Source organism: Pinus tabuliformis, chromosome 7 (assembly GCF_031772625.1).
Source record: "Pinus tabuliformis cultivar Carrire ecotype Pingquan chromosome 7, CPIR1, whole genome shotgun sequence".
NCBI lineage: Eukaryota > Viridiplantae > Streptophyta > Pinopsida > Pinales > Pinaceae > Pinus > Pinus tabuliformis.
In genome coordinates this window covers 137,933,950-137,955,718 of record NC_142293.1, presented here as the reverse complement: position 1 = coordinate 137,955,718, position 21,769 = coordinate 137,933,950, and the positions used below count along the sequence as shown (strand labels likewise).

The 21,769-nt window shown below is 38.6% G+C and overlaps 1 pseudogene; it reads left to right on the top strand.

Moving 5' to 3' along the window:
• LOC149246133 (cytochrome P450 CYP72A219-like) overlaps positions 1 to 20,654 on the top strand; it is a 35,955-nt pseudogene extending 15,301 nt beyond the window's left edge.
• The last annotated feature ends 1,115 nt before the right edge of the window (positions 20,655 to 21,769 follow it).

Sequence of the window (21,769 nt, the reverse complement as noted above, 5' to 3'; positions counted from 1 at the left end):
ATATTGAGTTGTAAGGAGATGCTGGTGAAATGAGATTAGAATTGAGTGCAAGTATTATAAAAGTGTTGGAGTTTCTTAATTTTCATGAGGTGATGAAGGATTGAATTGGAAGGATGACACTAGATCAAACTCATATGGGTTGTAATCTTTCCTCTTATCAATAAAGTTTTCAAGACTTTTTCCTTATGCTTGTGTTATATGTTAATGCATTTTGTATATCATGTTTTTGATTCCATGTTATTTATAAGGAATAGATAATTATGCTTTTATTGGTTTTTGTTTCAATGATTGTGTAGGAACTTTCCAAGTGACTTAAGTACAGAAAGGAGCAGCAAGATCAGTCAAGGGAGACAAGGAGCTAGTGAAAACTACAAGTAGGTTTCTCTTCTCTCTTGTTTTATTTGTTGATTATAGAAAATGTTAATATTACTTTGTCTGTTGTTTCTAGATCCACTACTAGATCTAGAGGGTTAGGTGTTTGTCCAAGAACACTAAATATTACAATACTTGCACTCAATTCTAATTTGATATCACCAATATCTCCTTACAACGCAATATTTTTCAGCCCTTGATATCTTAGATGAGTGATATTTTTATAAGTGAATGAAGGAGGTTATGCCATTTGTTATCACAAAATCTAACCTTGATAGGCTGATGATCAAGCAGACTCTAAGTAACTCTTTCAAACCAATCTTTCGGTTGAGGCTTAGCCTCCTCAACCTGAGAGGGCTCTCTCAATATGTTTAAAATTTTTGATTAATGGTTAGATGGCTAACTCTAGGAACAAAATGGAAAAATAAATAACTGGTTGATTGGTTGAATCAAAGATAATCAAACATTTATTGGGCTATGGAGTCAATATGATCTTCAAAAAAACAACATGATCAACAAAACATGGAAGTCAAGGCACTTAGAGTTTAGGTTTATAAATAAAACAGTAACACAATGAAACAACACAGTTTAAAAGCATGTGAAGGAAGTTAGAGCATTTTCTAATGAATTCTAAGTATCACAAGCTCAAACCACTGCAAATAAGTAATTGAACAAGGCCATAAGAACATCAAGCACATAAACTCCTTGTGAATCTTGAGTAGTCAAACTGATCTCTGTATTAAGTATGAAAACCACAATTTCTTACAATAACACAAATTTCTTTTGCTAAAAGATTACCAAAACTAAGGAATTCAATTTTCAAGATTTAAATAGAGTTTTACATCCTTGGATACTAGGATCCACCTTTAGAGGAATTCGAATTCGTAACTTAGACACTTATCTATTCACAAAACAAACTACTTAAAATTACAACCTTGACATCTAGTTGTCTTTAAGAATCATAATACCAATAGGAGTAAAACTCCTAAAACATGCTTTCAACAACCTTATCTCTAACTTCAATACATTATTTAATCATTTTCCCACCCATGTTCAAGCTTGATGATGTCCTCAGTATTGTTACAAAACCCATTGACTCATGACCTAACTGTCCTGATAACTAGGAGACAGAGTTCCTCCTTTTAAGGTCCTTAATCCCTTATGCTTATCTTCGAGTAATTTTGCTAGTATACATGTGGCATGCACTAATAACCCATTAAATTTTCATTTTCCACCTGTGTAAAGAAAAGGAAACTCGAAAATATGGAGGAAAGACAAAACATGACTGTGCTACGAGAATACTCTGTTTTCGTAGCACAACTTTTATATCATTTATGAAATACTTCTTGGGACTTTTCTTTCTACACCACTACCATCTAAGACTTCATACATGATCCCATGTCTACCAACAACTTCAAAATTTGGAACTAATCAAACCTTTCCTCTGGAAAGCATCCATAAGTGCTAAATGATCATCTTTAGCAGTTTTGTAGCATGCTATGAAACTGCTATGTATGTTTTTTTTCAACATGGTCTTCAAAAATCTGTAGTTTGGGAGTTTTTCAAAATTCCATGAAGACTGATATGATCAACCAAAAATCGAAATCACTTACCCTTATAGATGTTCTTCTTCACAGTTGTTCTTCCTTTTATATTCTAAAACTCTTTTTATGTGCCAAAACTGTTTTAATATATCTCCTTCACTACCCCTTTTCAACACCCTATTTCATTATTGTTGTAGACCCTTTTCCAGATCTGGTTAGTTGTATTTCTAGGTCTTCAATTTGCCTCTTCAATCTCCTGTTCATAGCTCTCAACTTAGCATTAATCTTCCTTACAAATCTAGCTTCTTTGATTGCAGGAACAGTCCAGGTAAAATATTCAGTTTCACTGTTTACTATTTCTAGTTTGGACACCTTTTCAGCTTCCCAGAAAGCCTTCATCCTTTTGAATTTTCCCTTTTAGCAACATGCTCTCTTTCTCTCACTCTTAGTCTAACAATTTCATTGTTGGCAGATTTTAACGTTTCTTCCATAACCTCATAACTGGCTTTTTCTGTTTGAGTGGCAGGAATTGTGCTTTTGTCACCTTCAGGTCTTGGAGATAGAATGTCAATCAACTCTTCTTGAATAGTAAATGTTTCTTCTGTTCTCCCCAGTTCAATATTGGACTCTTGCATCTTCTTGGATTCGCTGGTTAACGGATTTCTGGGTTTGAAAACAAATGCTGTGACATCATCCTCAAATTCCAATTTCTTGGAGGGTTTCATTTTCTTTTACTTTCCTTGATCAGATTTTATCACATCTTCCTGCACCTAAGGGGATTCTGCAATATCAATGGCTTTTAAAATATCATTTAAATCACCCTTCAAGCTGGAACCTTCTCTCGAGATCATTGTTTTACCTTTCTCCTTTGCAATTTGACTTCTAGTCAATCTCTTTTGAACTGGTTTGCTGTGACAAAAACGACCTCTTTTGAAATTCTGTTGATCATCCTCGCTTGCCAATGGTTGTCAGCCTCGCCTAAATTGTGGATGAGGAAAACCTTGGTGGAAAATTACCAAAGCTTACTGTTCGAAAAGCTTCTGTTTGATGGTTTGCATGCAAACTAAAATGATGAGACTAGCCAACCCTTTTGAATTTGAAATTATCTTTCATAATGAACCCTAAATTTGAAATGATGAGTTTGGATGGTGGCATGCTTAAGGACTGACTCCTAGCTGACACCTAATAATGAAAGCTATAACAAAATACTAATGGATTGATGTTTGACAAAACCGTTCTCCGAATCCACGCTTTCATAGCACGCAGGGAAAAGCACTACGAAAAGAGCAGCGTTTTCATAGCAAAAAACAGATATTTTACATTGTCTGGACTACGAAAACGTGGTTTCGGGCTAATTCAAAAAATTTTCAAAATGGCTTAAGCTATGAGTTTCTAAAAAGAATGTAGGACTCATGAAACATGGAAAAAGGATGTTAGACTTCATTTGGACATGAAAAATTAAACCTTTGAGACTCCTAACCTATCACCTACCGCTTAAAACATATGGTGACTTGACACTTATCTAATACAATGACTAAGAAAAATGTAAACCCTTGTTTTGGTGATAACACCATCAATGGCGACAATGAATGCCTTTCTAAATTTAGAAATCAGTTCCATGGAAGAAGGGATAGAGGATTGGTGTTTCCTAATTCCCTTATCCTTACAACTAATGGTAAAGTTAAGTTTCCCTCTGGGTTATGTGAAGGGAATCACCCCATTCACCTTTGTCCCTATCTGGATGAAGCCAAAATGGTGTTGGATAACCATCCTGCTTCACTGCAGTGACTTCCATCTCAAACTCTCATTCACTAAATTTATTTTGGGAAAATGTAGTGTTCTTGGACAAACGCCTAACCCTCTAGATCTAGTAGCGGATCTAGAAACAACAGACAAAGTAATCTTAACCTTTTCTATAATCAACAGATAAAACAAGAGAGAAGAGAACCTACTTGTAGTTTCTGCTAGCTCCTTTTCTCCCTTGACCAATATTGCTGCTCCTTTCCGTCCTTAAGTTGCTTGGAAAGTATCTGAACAATCACAGAAACAAAAACCAATCAAAGCATAATGATCTATTTCTTATAAATAACATGGAATCAAAAATATGATATACAGATGAATGCATTAACATATAACACAAGCATAAGGAAAAAGTATTGAAAAATTTATTGATAAGAGGAAAGATTACAACCCTATTGTTGTTGTCTTGCAAAAAGAAAATCCCACATTTAAGAATTGCTTTTAGAGCAAAACTAGGAAGGTTGAAAATATGGAGTTAACCATGAGCAAATATTTCTAGAATCTTGCAAGATGAGTTTCATGAAAAATTTGATTTTTTTTTTTTATGATTTCAGAGAAGAGGTTGAGTCCTTGTTTAATTTAGAAAATGAAATTTTGAAGAAGAAAATTTGCAAACTAGAAGAACAAAAAAAGTGAGTTATGGAGATTTGTTATATAACAACCTCAATGGAACTACTTCATGAAGAAACAAGCCTAATGGAACTACTTCATGAAGAAACAAGCCTTCTTAAAGCAGATAATAATAAAAAGTTCAATAATATCAAAACCCCAAACAAATATATGACACCTTGTCACAAAAATTGATTGAGAAGGATGAGGCGATTCAAAATTTACAAGAGTGCAAGAAAAACCCTGAATTGGAAGTCATTGCCTTTAGAATGCGCTGAAAGAGATTGTTATGGTTGAGCTATCAAGCTCACCTACGGATGTTGATAATGGTGCTTTTGTTTAACGTAGTTTTAAAAATACACCACCGATATTGGTTCCCAATCGCTAAGAAAAATGGGATATAATGAAGGACTTAGGAAGATTGGACAAGACATAGTTGTTCCTATTAACCTTGTAGTGCAAACATTAAGAGAAAGTCTTAGATATGATCTTGATGTTGCCTCATTACCCAAATCAATATCCATTGAGACTAGAGAGGTTTCATTTGTTGCAAGAGGAATTGAGACTAAGATGCTAGAAGAATACGCTCTTGTTGATTGTGATAAACAAATCGATGATATGGATGATAACATCATTGTAGATGATAGTGTTGTTGAACCCAACTTTGAGCCCGTGCAATAAAAAATTGAGCCATGTCAACATCCTCATAAGGATCAAAGGAGATCACTAAGGCATCAACATTCTTGGTCACATAATACGCTAGCATCCGAATCGTTGAAAAAAAATGCAAAATGATGAATCTTGGACTAGTGGCAACCATCAAGATCGATTCTAGTTGGATTGATAGATGGTCATGGAATCATATGAGCATATATTTGTGGTTGTGGACTTCATACCATTGTGTCTCATTAGTTAATCAGTTTCACAAATTTCCTCATATTAACTATTGGTTGTGGTTTCTCCCTTAATTGTATTTCAAGCGGGGTATTTGTTGATGATAGAAACTATTGATTCCTGCTTTTTCCACAATTATGTTTTAGGGGTGAGGGAAGTTTGATGATAACAAATATTGTTGTTGTTGTGTTGATTGCATTGCTAATATTTTCTTCTTCATGATGGTGACTGTGTTTAGACATTTTGTAATAACTCTAAACTAAATTTGCTAAAAGCTCAAGGAATACTAGTGTAATAACCCTTAATTCAATTTGAAAGAACCCGAGGTATTTTAGAAAGAATAAGAATTTTATTTCCGAATGAGATTTTGATATGGTTTTTGCCAACATACTCCTGGAAATTTTCTTGCTGAATTGGTTGAATTCATTCGCTTCCTTACTGCAACAAATGCCCTTCCCTGCACTCCCTATAACTTCTTATTCCACAGATCGCCCCACTTGTGAACCCAACAAATATTTCAGATAACTTAGCCCCAATTGATCCATTCTCCTATCATATGGGGAATTCAAGGTTCTACAATGACTTGGATGATTGGCCCTCCTTGGAATTGCTAACTAGCATTGTAGCCCACTCATGGATCTCTGCCCCTTGACCACTGAGTTGATTTCTTGGCCCGACACCTGATGGATCTATCCCTAAATGCACAAGTTAATTGGCCCAAAGATTTGATGGGTTTGCCCTTTAATGCCCAACAACTGTTAACATATCCTTCCGGATTGTTATTGTATATTGTATAATATGTAGTTAGTTTTACATTCCATTTTTACGTTTAATAAGTTACCGAGACACAATTGTCTCGTACCTAGATTTCACATGTATAAATAAGTAATTTTGTCATTAATATGACGTTCTTTCATTGTGATCTTTATTGTGGAGTTTATTTGGGCTTGTATAGTGGTATTAGAGCCCTGGTTGACTTGTTCCTAAACTCCATGTATTTGAAGTCTATGGCATAAAGGAGATGCGGAGCATTAAGACTGTGAAGATAGAGTGCAACAGAAGGCTAATCCAGTGGAGAAATGCAGTGGGATTCCCAAACTATTGACTCTCTATAAGTTTCAGATATTTCAGTCATAATGAAAAATAGTTGGATAAATTGAGTGACATAAATTTTTATTTTTTAACATATCCTTGGAAGTTAGAATACAAGTTTCCAATACTGATTTTTATTTTTTAACATATCCTTGGAAGTTAGAATACAAATTTCCAATACTGAGTCTAGTTCCAATAATTGCTAGATTGTTTGCTAAAATTATACGTTCCATGCATCTAAGGGCCACTTGTTATTTTAATTTTTGGAGGCTTTATTTACATTTACTGCATCAAACGAGAGTTTACTTACAATAAAATTTCTGAAAGATAGTATTTTCATTTACAATAGTAAACAAGAGTTTGATCACAGTAAAACTTCTGAAGGATAGTATTTGCATTTACTGCAGTAAATAGGAGTTTAATAACAGTAAAATTTCTGAAGGATAGTATTTATGTTCACTGTAGTAAATAAATTTCTAAAGGATACTTAAAATGAAGTATATATATTTTGGTGGATTGAATAAAACTTTCAATTGAAGAGTGGTCAATCTTCTGGTGATTTGAAATACATATTTTTGTAAGAGGCCATTGGTAAAATAAAATTTATTTTTGGAGGCTAATAAGATTTGAACCTAGCTCTTTCCTATGCTATTTTTGAAACTTACCACTAAACCACAAACCCAATTTTGTTAAAACAAGAGGAAAATTGAATTTATATCTTTTCAGAAGTATTGCATATATTTTGAATTTGAAAATATTTGGCTAAATAACAATTACGACTTCAATAGTTTCCATAGTTGGAGTTTTTCTTAATGGAATGGAAAATTATCATGAGTGGTTTAGAAAGCTTAAAAGTGCCCTTGTTTGTAACAATTTATGGGAAGTTTGTCAAGGCAAGAAGGATAGTGATGGAAAATAAATTGCACCAGAACCACCTAATAATAAGAACCAACGTTCGATTTGGGAGACAAAAGACAACAAGGCACATGCATTAATAATTGCATCGGTGACAAAAGAGGTAAACAAATATATCGTTTCTTGTGGTACTCCATTCGAAGCACTAAAGAAGTGGAAAGAATTGTATGATTCACACTCGGAACTCGAAATTATTCAGTTATTGTTAAAGTTGTTTAATTTGGAGATGAAGGATAATCATTCTTTGAAGTGTGCCTCTGAAATAAAAGCCATTTTTCATGATATAGAAGCCACTAGAATTAAAGTAGATTTACAACTTCCATTTTTTATAAAAGTCCTTCACCCTACCTATTCAAACTATTTGGAATCTTTCCAAGCTAGTGGGCAGCTAAAAGACATTACATCTGATAAATTAGTAAGAAAACTAGCTGAGAGAGAAAAATCCTTTAGGAAGAAAGAGGTTCCACCTAACTCTAATGTAGAAACTTTGTGCCCTGCACAAAAGGATCAGAAGTCTCATGTTGAAACTTCTAGAGGTGATAAAAGTAGTAGAGGTAGTTGTAGGAGAAATTATAGAGGTAGGGGGGAGCGGGGGGGAATAACTAGGGAGACAAACAACAAAATGATAGATAACAAAGGAATTTTAATGATAGACCAGCTATCAAATGTTTTAAATGTGGTAAAATTGGTCATACTTCTACTAACTGTAAAATCCCTTGGGATAAAGTCAGTGAAAGGAGAGAACATTTAAATGAAAAGAAAGATCAACCACCACCAGAAAAGGGAAAATCATCAAAGTCTGCACATCACATTGTTGCTCACTGTAACTTTAATATGATTGATGTTTTCAACACTGCATTTTCTTCATGGCGAGATAGTTGGATTTTGGATTCAAGAGTCACTTGTCATATGATATTTAGGTGAGATTTTTTTGAAACATTCAGTGATGATATTGATGGTGTTATTTATTTTGCTAACAAGTCTCAAATTAAACCATATGGCATTGGGTCTATTCATTTTGAACATACCGAATTTTGCAGATTATGTTCTACAGGATGTACTTTATATTCCACAGTTTTAGCGAAATTTGATGTCTCTGATCCATATTCGGCAGTAGGGGCATTCTATTCATATATTTGATGGCATCATAGAGATAAGTAGAGCATATGATCATGCAATTGTTACAACCGGTGTGGAAGAAGGTATGCTTTTAAAATTAAATGGTACTTCATCTACTAATTCTCATGAAAATTCTTTTATTTTGGTGCAACAAAGTGATATCCTGTCTCCCAGCTTATTGTGGCATGCATGATTTGGTCACATCAATTATGGCAGCATCAAAATTTTGAAAAAGCAAGGTATTAAAGGTCTTCCGACAGTTCCAAGAAATATTACACCTTATGATGCTTGTATTATAGGAAATAATTGTAAACAGCCTTTTCATAGTTCTTCTTACAGATCTTCGTGAAAATTAGGTGTTGGCTTATTAGGGCCTCACACAGGTTCAGAAGTGATTTAGCCAAAAAAATCCCACACTATTGGCCCTTTTGGCAACAATCCACAGAGCACGGACTGAAAGTCTCACCTGAGGTAGTAGGGGAGGGTGCTGGAACTAGGTTTCTGCACCTTAAGGATGTCTTGATGAGGCTTGGAAGGTTTGCGAACCAACCTGTGCACTCGCACTACTTTGCGTAGCTGTCTATCCTTTGCGTAGATCTGCGATGGGGTGCTTCTTGGATTCTTATTATTAATGCCTTTATTATAGATCTGATCTAATTATTAAGGTCTTAATCAAGCATTGAACAGTAATAAATAGTGCACACAACCATAGATATGCATAAACTCAAAACACAAGAAAAAACAGATAGATCTGCGACCAAATGCATAATACTTCAAAAGCACTTATCTTATATTAATCTTCAGTTTAGTACAATCCACTTCCACCCTTCACACTCAGCTGCAGGGGTCCACACACACAGCTGCAGAGCCTACTCTAACTACTATCAACCTCGACTCGGACTTACAGTCTCAGAGTGAATATTGCATTCATAAAGCCATAACATTCAAGATCCGAATCAAAAACTACTTTCTACCCTTAGAGCCTTGCTCTATTTATGCATTCCCATGGTTTGCGGACCATGGGCAGGCTGAATGACTTTCTATTTTCTTACATTATTTTCAAGTAGACAACCCTTCGACTTGACTCATTACAATTCGCGCTCCACGCACTTCACGGAGCTTTTACCCAAAATTGTGGGCTTTAAGCCCCAAACCCATTACGCGGGGCCTCCGCTACCCAACAGGCCCCCAACACAATCATCGTGACTCGTCTCGAGTCACTCGGTTGGTGCGTTGATCTTTGCTCGTAGTTCCTCCAGCAACCTTTGTGCTGTACTGACATCTGCCACACATTCTTCCACTGTCTGCTGTATCAATTGTGCCTGACGTTCTGATGCATTGTCGGAGGCACCTTCCTGCCTTAGCGCATATGTGTCCTGCAACTGGGTCAGCTTCCCCTCGATCGTAGTGGTAACCGTGAATGCTTCCTCAAGCCAAGGTTGGATGTGCGCTTTGAGCCTAGCTTCTCATTGTCGTGCGACGTCCACCTGCTCCTTCAGAGCCTGGGCCTCCCTCATCTTGGCCAAATGCTGAGTGATGGCGATTGTTTGTGCAGTCCCCTAGACATTTTCATAAGCCTTCTGTAACTCCCGCACTTCTGTCTCTACCTGCTACAGTGTTGGGTCTTCTTGTAGTGATGTGAGCATAATAAGGGACTGATCCAACAATTCCATGCAGTCTTGTACAACGTGCTATATCACTTGCAATCCTGATTGAATTTCGTGGCGGCACTGATCTATAACTTCTAGGGGTGTAGTAGGTTGCGCCTTCATCCTTAGCTCCACGAGCTGCAAGTTCAACTCCCACTGAGCTTTTGCAGCCTCCACTTGAGCCTTTCGGAATCCTGTCGCCATGTGATGAATCTTGTCGGTTACGGGGAGTTCTGTTGGCATAGCTAGTTCTGGTACACCGCTACAGACCTTGTCCATGGCCTGTTCCATTCCTTGGTTATGTGCAATAAAGTTGTCGCGTTGTAGACTAATATGCTCCAAATTTCCTTTTTGCTCCTTTAATACTTGGAGGGTGTGGCCTTCCCTGGCGTGGAACTCAGCGGTTACCCCATCCTACAGTTGGTATAGGGTTTCTTTAGGAAGGGTGGCCAAGTTCAACCCCCAACCCCTCATGTCGCCTTTGGCCTCTACTAGAATAGTGCTTGCTAGTGCTACTAAGGTGTTCATTGTGGTGGCGCACACCATCTGCTCTGCTACGAACGTACCTTCTGCGACGGGTCGGAATCATCCCTTCTGGGAGTCGCACTTGTAACGCCTGCAACTGTGCCTTGAGTCCCCCCAACATAGTTGTCTACTCTGTCATCAGCTCCTCCAAAGCACCCTTACGCGCTGGTTCACTCCTGGCAAGAAGATCTTTCTCCAAGGCTTTTACCGTCTTAGTCTTTTTGCATGCATGTTGTTGGGTGTGGAGTCTAATTGTCTTCTGTATTCAAAGGTATCACCACATTGGACCCCCGTAAAATATTCATTGTAGTGGGGGTCCAGGTTGGGGCAGCTGCAACCTTTTAGGAGCCTCCCCCTAGTGGGGGGTTTCGGGGGCAGCTCCCATGAAGCTAAGAGTAGATGTAAAATTTCCTTGTAAAATGTTGTAATTTCGTAGTCAATTTGGGCCATTCATTAGGCAGAGATCTAACGGTAGAAGTTATGTGTAATTTATGGTTTTTTTCCCTAGAAGGAAACCCCTCGCTATATATGAGGGAATTGTATTGCGTCTATGTAGATCTGTATTTTGAGTGAGGAAGAGAGAGGAGATTGAGAGCGAAGAGGGAGTTATAGTGGATCTGCTATAGGTTGTATCTCTTGAGTTTGCTGGATAATATAAAAAGAAGGATTGGTTGCTTCTCTGTGGACGTAGCCCAAACTGGGTGGACCACGTATATCTATGTCTCTCTTGTTTTATGCCTTTTCTGTGTTTATATTTCTACAATATTTTATGTGTTCCATTGCTCTGTAATATCGCGGCCTCTTAAGTTGAGTTGATGTTGTGGTCGGGTCCATGTGTTCCTGTGTCTCTACTTTCTTCTGAATGTCCTACTCCATGGACAGTTCCTAAGCCTCCACAATCTCTTTGATGGGCACAATGATGGTTTCTGTTGTTTTTTCGATCGCCTCCCACTGCGTGGGCGTTTTCTATTCCTGGCGCATTATTTCCGCCAACTTTGTGATGTGTAGCTTGATTTCCTTCTTTCGCTACTAAGCTGCAATCTTTTCTAATTTAGCTAAGTCCGGGGCATGCCACTCCGGAGGCCATGCTGCCATGACCTCAAAAATTGCATCATCCCTTGCAATGAACGAAAGCTTTACCCATCGAAGTTTGGGATCCTTCCACGCCCAGATATACACATTATGCATATCCACCTTGAACTCAGCTGCGCTTTGCAAAATGTTGTATATTGTTGGGGATAACCATGGTCTATGGTCGATCCATGTCCAGATACTTGCCTCCATAAATATCAAAAACACTTTGATCGCATGAACCCTCGTGGCGTCTTTTGTTGCCCAGAGCGAGTTATACCTCACGGATTCAGGTAGGTTCTTCTCAATGTTGGGAAACTAGCTACCCTTCGGTAGATCTGATGTAACCAGCAGGCTTGATAGGAGAAACCATGTGTAGTGGAAATTTTTACCCTTCTCCCGGGCTTGCTTACAATTCGTCAAAAATTCATTGCAGAGAAACTGTGCCCATTTGAACTGAACACCTTCTGCACACTGCTTTGCGAGCACAATGACAGAAGTTGGCACCTCATCTGCATGGCATTTCCTCATGAGCTTACTGGCTAGTAACTAGGTGGCGATGCACACCCCCTGGTCTTTGATGCTAGCTATTACATATCCGCGCTTTCGCTTTTCCAGCTTATATTTAGCCTTCATGGCTTCTGCGAGGTCCATTTTGCTACTCGTTCCAACTATCTTTGCAGGATCATTCCCTTTAGTAGGTAGCTAGGAAATTCAGTGTATTAAATCAGCTGTGATGGGAATCAGTTCCTTCAACTAGAGATACCCATCATGTAGTAGACATAGTAACTGTCGGATAACAAAAATTGTGATGGCCGCGCGGTAATAGTGGGGTATCCACCTCAAATTGAGTAATCTCACCTTCTCCACACCCCGTAACCACTTTTGCTGTAGTAATTTCTCCTCGGCCAATTGTGGGAACTTCTCACTATTTGCAATATCCCAATATTGAAATTTGATATTTGGTACCCGACCTAGCGGCAGTCCGTCGGACCTTATTTCGTCTGGAAGAAGCGGGGTCTAGAGCATACTCTTCATGGCTTCCAGGTCCTTCGGTATCTTGGCCATTCCTTTCCATGGAGAGATATATGGTGGTAGCGTGATCGTCGAAGATACTTGAGAAGTATTTTCCTCTTCCTCATCCTGTGCTTTAATCTGAGAGATCAGGGCTTGTAACTCTTCCTCTTCCTCCTCCAGTTCAGTGGTGATTGCTTTGCCCTTTTCTGCCACCGGCAATTTACTGAATCACAGTGATACGCAGACTAGCCCCTTAGTCTACTTGTCTTTATGAGGTCGCGGCGTGTGTGGGGACTTTAGAACCTCTAGGGCAGTGGCCGCCTCTCCCGGCTCCTCTTTGGTCAGATAGGGCTCTTCGGCAAATCTTACTCTGGTTCTCATGGTTTCTATCTTGAATTTGGGTGGGGACGTACTCTCAGGGGGCCAGGTAGGTGGGTGCTTGCTTCTTTGCACTGGCTTGAGTCTCAAATATCCAAGGGTTGTTGTGGGGCTACCCCAACGGTTTCTATAGGAACGTGTGACTTTGAATTCAACCCTTCCCTCCACTTCTGATTCATTAATATCTTCTTGGTGGCAGATGTTTTCGTATCTAGCTCGGAACTCGTATCTTAATGGCCTGCCACACGATCCTCTCTATCATAACTCAGGCTTCTTGTCATGAACAATGATGTCAACAGTCACCTCCCAGCCTTCCCACGCGGCAACACAGCCCCTTCTGCGTGACTGCGATCTTGCTGACTGAATGGCCCTACACGAAACCTTCTTTTTGCGCAAATCTCCTATAGACTTGTTTATAGTCCCGTGCCTCCTTTCAATTGCTTGGAGCGCTAAGACTGTGCCTTCCACAGATAGTGAGGTGGTCGCACCCCACGTGTGAGACTTCCACTTCCCTGCTAGCCTGGGCTGCGGGCATCCTTCGAATACATTTGTATTTGATAGCACATCGTGCTCTACACTCCTTTTCTTAGTAAGGTGTAGTCGCAACCATGATAGCAGGGTCATAGTAGTAGTCGAGCCGGCCAGGCTTAGTTTCCTTAGTTCCACGTGATCCATTTCTGTGCCTTCGGTGTTTAGTTTGCTGATTTCTTCATCCAATATCAAGCTTTTTCTCCTCAGTCGTGCCCATTCTTCATCGAGTTCACGAAGTTTCAAGCTCTCGCACTGAATGGCTTCTTGTAACTCCTGAATGGCTTTACCCCGGTCCTCACGTCTTATCCAAACTATGGGGGCTGCGGTCTGGGGAGATTCCACTATACTCCTAATTTCATCTTGTCTTATCGATGATGGGATCACCTTCACCCTCCTCCTTTTGCTTATGGTCCTATATGCCCATCGAACCCTGGGTACATGTAGATTCTTATTGGTTTGTTTTGTCTGGTGAACTCTGTGCATGTTTCTACCTATTTTTCTGGTTGTTCTATCGCGATCAGCTGGTGGAACGCATCGCTTTTCCTGTTGTCGCCTTCTACATTCGCGCCAGGTCCACCTAGCCTTCTAACGTGTATTCCACATTGACGCAGTTGTCGCACACAGCACCCCTGCTTGCGCACCGTGCCGCTTCTGTTCTAGTATCATCTTTTCACAGTGGTCTATGGATTCCTCCACGTTTGTTGCGCCCTCATCGGTTGGCAGTTCCCTTGCTTCAGTCATCATGCGTTGCAGTGATCTCACCATCATATTACAATTCAACGTTGTTACTTCATGCAATCGGTTCTGCCATCGCTCTATCTCTTCATCTGAATCCGATGTGCAGGAGCTATCATGTTCCCATGAGATTCTCCCATCTGCTGTCGGATTCACTCGATCCTCATCTTGTGCTATTATTTGGTATATGCAGTCCAGTTCATCGTCACTATCCTCATCGCACACAGGTTCGGTGTAGTGCACTCCTTCGGTCGGATCTAGTGTGATAACTACGCGTAGGGACTTTTTCTCAAATATCACCTTCTGCTTCTTTAATTTTATGACTCGATTCCTATCTATGGCCCAGTCTATTCCTAACAATGCGGGGTAAGGGTTACTGTCATCCATAATTTCTATTACCTCAAAATCTATTTGTGTGTTCACGCCTTCGATGTCCACTATGACTCCTTGCAATCTCCCCATGGGCAAGATATTTTTTTGATTTTCCATCCGTAATTGAATCGAAGACCACTATAATGCTAGCCTGCCTATGTGTTCCCATGTCTGTTTAGGTAGCACATTCGCGTCCGACCCTAAGTCTCAAATGACCTGGTCCATCTCATAGTTGCCAATATACACCGTTAATCACATTTCTTGGCTGATGCGGAGAGCATGTTTTCCCAGTTTCTTGCTCACACGAGGTTCACCCGATCCTGTGCACCTAGTTATCATCTCTTGTAATCCCTTAACTGCCTTATTGTCGCGTAGCAGCTTCATGCATGTCTCTAAAAAGGTAGTTAGCATAGAGGGATCCATTTCTAGCACGAGTTGATCCTTACTACCTAAAGTAGAGACTTCTGTGAAGTTCTTCTTAGCTTCCATAAATGTCTCCTTCATGCGTTCCAAGTCAAACTCAGGCTGCTTTGTAGGGGCCTTGCGAACCCATGTGTCTCCCTCGGTTTGTTTCCCCTTATCTTCCCCTGTGGTTGCGCCACTTTTGAGCATCATGTTCACATTGGGGTCTTCCTCGCGTGGTTCGAATCTCATCATTTGGATGTTTTGCGTTGGCGCAGGCTGTGCTGCCCTTTTCTCACATATCTGTGCGATCAGCATGGGACAATCTATTATTTCATGATCAAATTGCTCACAATAAGGGTACGATATTCTAGTCAGGTTGGTATAGTCACGAGCATAGTGCTCTGGTCCTCCGTAGTTATAGCAGATTAGTTGTTCGCGGCCCTTTCCTGGCCCCATTCCTCCTCGTCCTTGACCTTGCCCTTGGAACCCAACACGTACCATCCCCATGGCTGGATCAAGGCATTTCATCTCTGCCTGCATCTTGAAGGCAGGTGTTCGGTCCATTAATAGTTCATAACTTCGGCAGTTTTGCTCATCATGACCCACCGATCTACAAAAATTGCAAAATAGCCGCTGGGAGGTTGGTGTAAACTTTTGCAATAGGTGACAGTTATCTGTTGTGTCCTTTCCTCCCACCTGACTGATCACACACTAGAGTGTGGGCACCGCGCTCGGCCCTGGCGCCTTTGGTCTCAATGGCATCGGTCCTCCCCTTGCCAAATAGTTCGCGAATACTAGGCAATGATCCTTATCGTGGCCCTGGCCTTTACATTTTATACACCACACCTCTTCTCGTGCTTCTGGTTGGGGTGCCCTATCTTGCTTTAGGCTTTGCATCTCCAAGCATAGGTTTTGTAGTTGCGCGTGGATTTGTTGAACTCCCAACCTAGGATCCTGTATTGGATTTTCATGCAACCTCATCTCTATCTCTAATGCTTCAACCCGAGTTGAGATCTTTTGCTGTGATTACGCCATCCTCAGATGTGGTGTCAAAGATGCCACAAACCATGTGCGGTGTTGCGTAGCCATCAGTGTCATGTTAGCCTCACGGATCGTACTCTTCAGTGTTTGATCCAGATCCCAAGGGGTTTCACTTGGCAGCATCACGATCTCCTTGAACCTGATGATCAACTGTGTCTCTGATTTTGGCCAACTAAATTCTTTGTTCAATGCATCCTGGATCTTCGCTATTCCCACATTTGGATGATCGCTAGAGTGATTTATATACCACGTCAATGCACGATACTGCAGCATGCTGACCAAAGTAGCCGTTTTGATGTTATCATTCGTAACTCCATGCGCTTCCCACACTGCTCTTACTACGAACCAAAACTGATATGGATCTTCACTTCCTACTCCTCTAAATACAAGCAACTTGACCGTGCTCGCCATGTTAAACTTCTGTTTTGGTGGAGGCGGTGTGAGCTGAGGCTATCTTCGGGGTTTTGTTTTCCTGTACCACGAACTTATGCAGCTTCTGATCCACCCAATCATCAATCTCTTTCTTCATAGGGTTCTAGTGTTCTGAGATCAAACATCCCTGAGGTAGATCTCGGTCTCGACAATAGAACCATTTGTTGCCTTATTGGGGCCTGACCCAGGTTCATAAGTGATTTAGCCAAACAAATCCCGCACTACTGGCCCTTTCGGCAACAATCCGTGGAGCGCGGACTGAAGTCTCACCCAAGGTAGTAGGGGAGGGTACTAGAACTAGGTTTCCACACCCTAGGGATGTCTTGATGAGGGCTTGGAAGGTTTGCGAAGCGACCTGTGCACTCGCGCTGCTCTGCGTAGCTGCGTCCTTCGCGTAGATCCGCGATGGGGCGCTTCTTGGATTCTTATTATTAATGCGTTTATTATAGATCTGATCTAATTCTTAAGGTCTCAATCAAGCATTCAACAATAATGAACAATGTGCACAACCATTGATATGTATAAAGTCAGAACATAAGAAAAAATAGATAGATCTGCGACCGAATGCACAATACTTCAAAAGCACTTATCTTATATTAATCTCCAGTTTAGTACAATCCACTTCCACCCTGCGCACTCAGCTGTAGGGGTCCATGCACACAGCTGTGGACTCTACTGGGCCTCTACACACTCAGCTGCAGAGCCTGCTCTAACTACTATCAACCCCGACTCGGACTTACAGACTCAGAGTGAATATTGCATTCATAAACCCATAACATTCAAGATCTAGACCAAAAACTACTTTCTACCCTTAGAGCCTTGCTCTTTTTAAGGCCGACTCACTTTCTATTTTCTTACATTATTTTTGGGTGGACAACCCTTTGACTTGACTCATTACAATTCGCACTTCGTGGAGCTTTTACCACAATTTTACCCAAAATTGCGAGCTTTAAGCCCCAAACCTGTTACACAGGGCCTCCGCTACCCAACATTAGGTCTCATACATTCAGATTTATGTGGACCTTACAACTGCAAACGGAAATAAATATGCATTGACATTTATTGATAATTACTCTAGAATGTGTTGGGTGTATTTGTTGAAGAATAAGTCACAAGGGTTTGATGTTTTTAAAAATTTTCATTTGATGATTAAAAATGAAACTCAATAGAATATAGGCATTCTCAGAACTGATAATGGCGGCAAGTACACTTCTCATGTTTTTGAACAATATTTGAGGATAATGGAATCAAACATTAGACTACCATACCTTATAATCCACAATAGAATAACGTCACAGAACATATGAATAGAACTTTTCTTAATATGGTTATATCTATGATGTTCTTTAAGAATGTTAAGTTGATGTTTTGGGGAGAAGCAATGCTTTGTGCAACTTATATTCGCAATCATTCTCCTTCTTTCGTCATCAATAATAAATCTCCTTATGAAATGCATATAATTGTCTTCCTACTATTCAAGATTTTAGAGTCTTTGGTCCTCTATGCTATGCATTAATTACTAAACATCAGTGCAACAAGTTGGGTGCTAGGAGTCACAAATGTATTTTCTTGGGATATTCTACTACTTCTAAAGCTTATAGGTTTTATGATGAGGAGAACAAGAAGTTCATTCTTTCCAAAGATGCTATTTCCCTTGAATCAGATAAAATTAATTCCACTGTTGATAAGCAACTGGCTCATTTGGAGAAATTCGCATCTAAGAAGTTCTATTTTGAATATGATAATCTTGTTCGACACACTGAAGGGGGGGTTCCCATTTTGGATCAGTCTGTGGTTCTTCCATCTTTGACTCGTTAGAATGTTATTGCTGAAGAAAAATTGGATGATAGTAATGTTTCTACAAGACTAGATATTTCTCTTGAAGAGCCTGTTCTTGAGCCTGTTTTTCAAGATGAGCAACCATCACAACCACTTCAACAACATTTATGAAGATCTACATGTGCTTGAAAAGTTCCAAGCAAGTATGATGATTTTGAAATAGGAATGTCTTCTAAAGGTGATTTAGGTAATGTTTCTCATGACTGTGAATTCAATCATTGTACAATTAGTGAACCTAATTGTTTTGAAGAAGCTGCTAATTGTGATGAATGGAAAGATGCAATGCAAAAGGAATATGATGCACTTATTAAGAATGGAACTTGGAGGTTAGTGGATCCTCCTACAGGTGTAAAAACCATTGGTTGCAAATGGGTGTATAAGATCACATACATAGAAGATGGTTCACTTGATAAATACAAGGCAAGACTTGTAACAAAGGCTATGCTCAGAAGGAAGATGTTGACTACACAGAGACAATTGCTCCTACAACAAAACGGGGCACAATTAGAACTTTCTTTTCTCTTGCAGCTCAGAATAGTTGGAAGATACACCATATGGATGTTAAAACAACTTTTTTGAATGACAATTTGAAGGAACATGTTTATATGTTTCACCCTAAAGGTTTTTTTGTTAAAGGCAAAGAGCAAAATCTATGAAAATTGGTTAAGGCTTTGTATGCACTGACACAACTGTCTCGTACCTATATTTCACATGTATAAATAAGTAATTTTATCATTAATATGATGCTATTTCATTGTGGAGTTTATTTTGGCTTGTACAACAACTCGTTCTTGTGAATGATGCCAAATTTGGCCTTGGTTACACCGCAATTTGGACACACACTTTATCAACAATCAAAACCCTTTTTCCATTGCCCCAAGTCAGCCCTCATTAATCTACAAAAAGTGGATTACTGGCCCGTGGACAATGCAACTCCCTTACATGAAACAAATGATGTCCCAAATTAGTTGCATGACATTATTTGGCATGGCCTAGTGTTAGTGCGGGTTGGTTTAATTTGACCCTACTCTAGAATGGATCACCTAATTGCACTCCTTGTGGAAAAGTTTTATCTTTAGTCTTGGCTGCCTGACTGATCCATCTCGGCCCTGAGATATGTCTAGGATTGATAGGCCCAACTTCGTAAGGACTTAATCTTTCGCGATTAATTTTCTCATAGATCTGGTACCACCAATTTCTCCTCCTATAGATTCAATAAGCCATTGAAGTACTTGGCTATAGTGGCTTTTTCACCATCGAAATCAATGCCACCATTCATGCTATTTATTGGAACACCGAAACTAGATTTCTCACAAAAAGTAGCAAATTCCCGCAGCTAAACAATTAAATAAACCCTCTTCTATTCCCTCTTATATTTAAATAATTCCATCCTTCTTGGAAACCATGACCTATAACATAGATCCTTTGTTATTTAATTATTAATTTATCTTATTATAGCGATCTCTTTATTTATTATTGTCCATAGACCAGGGGATTTAAATAGACTATGTAGATTTAAATAGGCTATGGCTCCTTCTGCCTCATAGCTATTGATCATGAGGGAATATTACATGTTTTTAAGTTGAGTTTGTCATGAGGTTTCATCATTTATTTTATAGTTAATGGGGTCTCTTATGTTTAAAGCTTTTGTCTTGGTTATTTATCAATGCATATTTTATTTGAATCGTTTCTGGAACAGTTGACAATGTTTTTCGTTAACATTTTTATCTTTAAAGATCAAATAATTTTATTGAGGTTTTATGGTTTCCATCTTTGCAATTTTGATACTTTAGTTTTTTGCATTTAATTTTTTTATCTTTAAAGATCAACCAACTTATTTGTCATTTAAGCTAATGATTGTTCTCTGTTTTCTCTGGTTGGCAGATGACTATGGTGTTAAGTGAAACTTTGAGGCTATATCCACCTGTGTCCACGTTTATAAGAAAAGAATACAAATACATGAAGCTCGACCCTTCTCACTTCTAAAAGGTGCAGCCTTGAATTTATCAATTTTGGGAGTGCATCACAATGAGAAGCTCTGGGGACCAAATGCAAAGATGTTTAAGCCAGAAAGATTTGCAGATGGTCCTTCAAGGGCAGCCATTAACCCAAATGTCTATTTTCCATTTGCAGTGGGTCCAAGATCATGTATTGGCCAAAACTTTGCCATGTTGGAGGCCAAGGCTGTGTTAGCTATGGTCTTACAGAAATTCTCAAAACTCTTTCATCTGTGTACAAGCATGCTCCCATCTCTATGTTCACTCTACAACCTCAGTATGGCATGCATATCATATTCAAAGGTATCCAAGTCTAAACATAAGATTCCTTCATGCTGTATCACTGTACATGTTTATCTAGCAAAATGAGACTCCGACAAACATTTCATCATTCACTAGGTAAATATGGAGGACATGCCCTTATTGTTGTTCCATTTCTTTCCTTTCCATGGTTATTTGATAGCTAATTTCTTAGCTTTCCATGGTTATCTGATATCTAATTTCTTAGCTTTGCATTGTTATTTGATGTGTAAATGTTTAAGTTTTTTCACACTTAAGTTTATTACTTTTTGGTGGTGTATTAATAATACTTTATTGAGATGATATCTATATATATATATATATATATATATATATATATATATATATATATATATATATATATATATATTATACAGATTGAATTGAATTAATAACTTTTATCAGATGTTTAAGAATTTTAAGAGTTATAACTTTTTTATATTCAATTGTTTAAGAGGATTGAAAATAAATCAAAACACATTTTGTGAGTATTTCAAAAGCTATGAAAAGGAGTATTTTATTATCAATGTTACTTAAAATTCAATTTGAATTTGAAAAGTTATTTGAAAAATGGTCGTAGAGAATTATATATATATATATATATATATATATATATATAATTTAAATTTAAGTAAAATAAAGTTGAATTTGGAAAGCATAATTTTATTAATATGCTATTTGGATTTGGATAAATAATTTTGGCGTAAATACCTTAATGACTGGTAACGTATTTAAATTTTTTGCAATAAGGGTTCCCTTTTCACTTATAAAAGAGATATGATTTGACCTAAGGTTTTATTTTGTATGTATATTAATTTTTAGAGTTACTATTGTTGTGCAATATATAATTGCTTATCCCACTCATTTATTATGAGTCATGATTTTTATTTTTTTAATTTAATTGTGTTTATTTGTTCATGGATTTGACTTGAGATCATCGTTTTAGTTCAAACCTTAGTTCATGGTTTGAGTTAACACATGGTATTGACTCATTATATTGAGGAGGATATTTATCTATACACGGAGGGAGTTTCCTCATTTTCATTTGTTGGAGGTATTGAGAAATTTTCTTATTAAATTATGTTTTGCCTCCATTATTTTTTCTAATTGTCATTCTAGGATATTGTAAAGC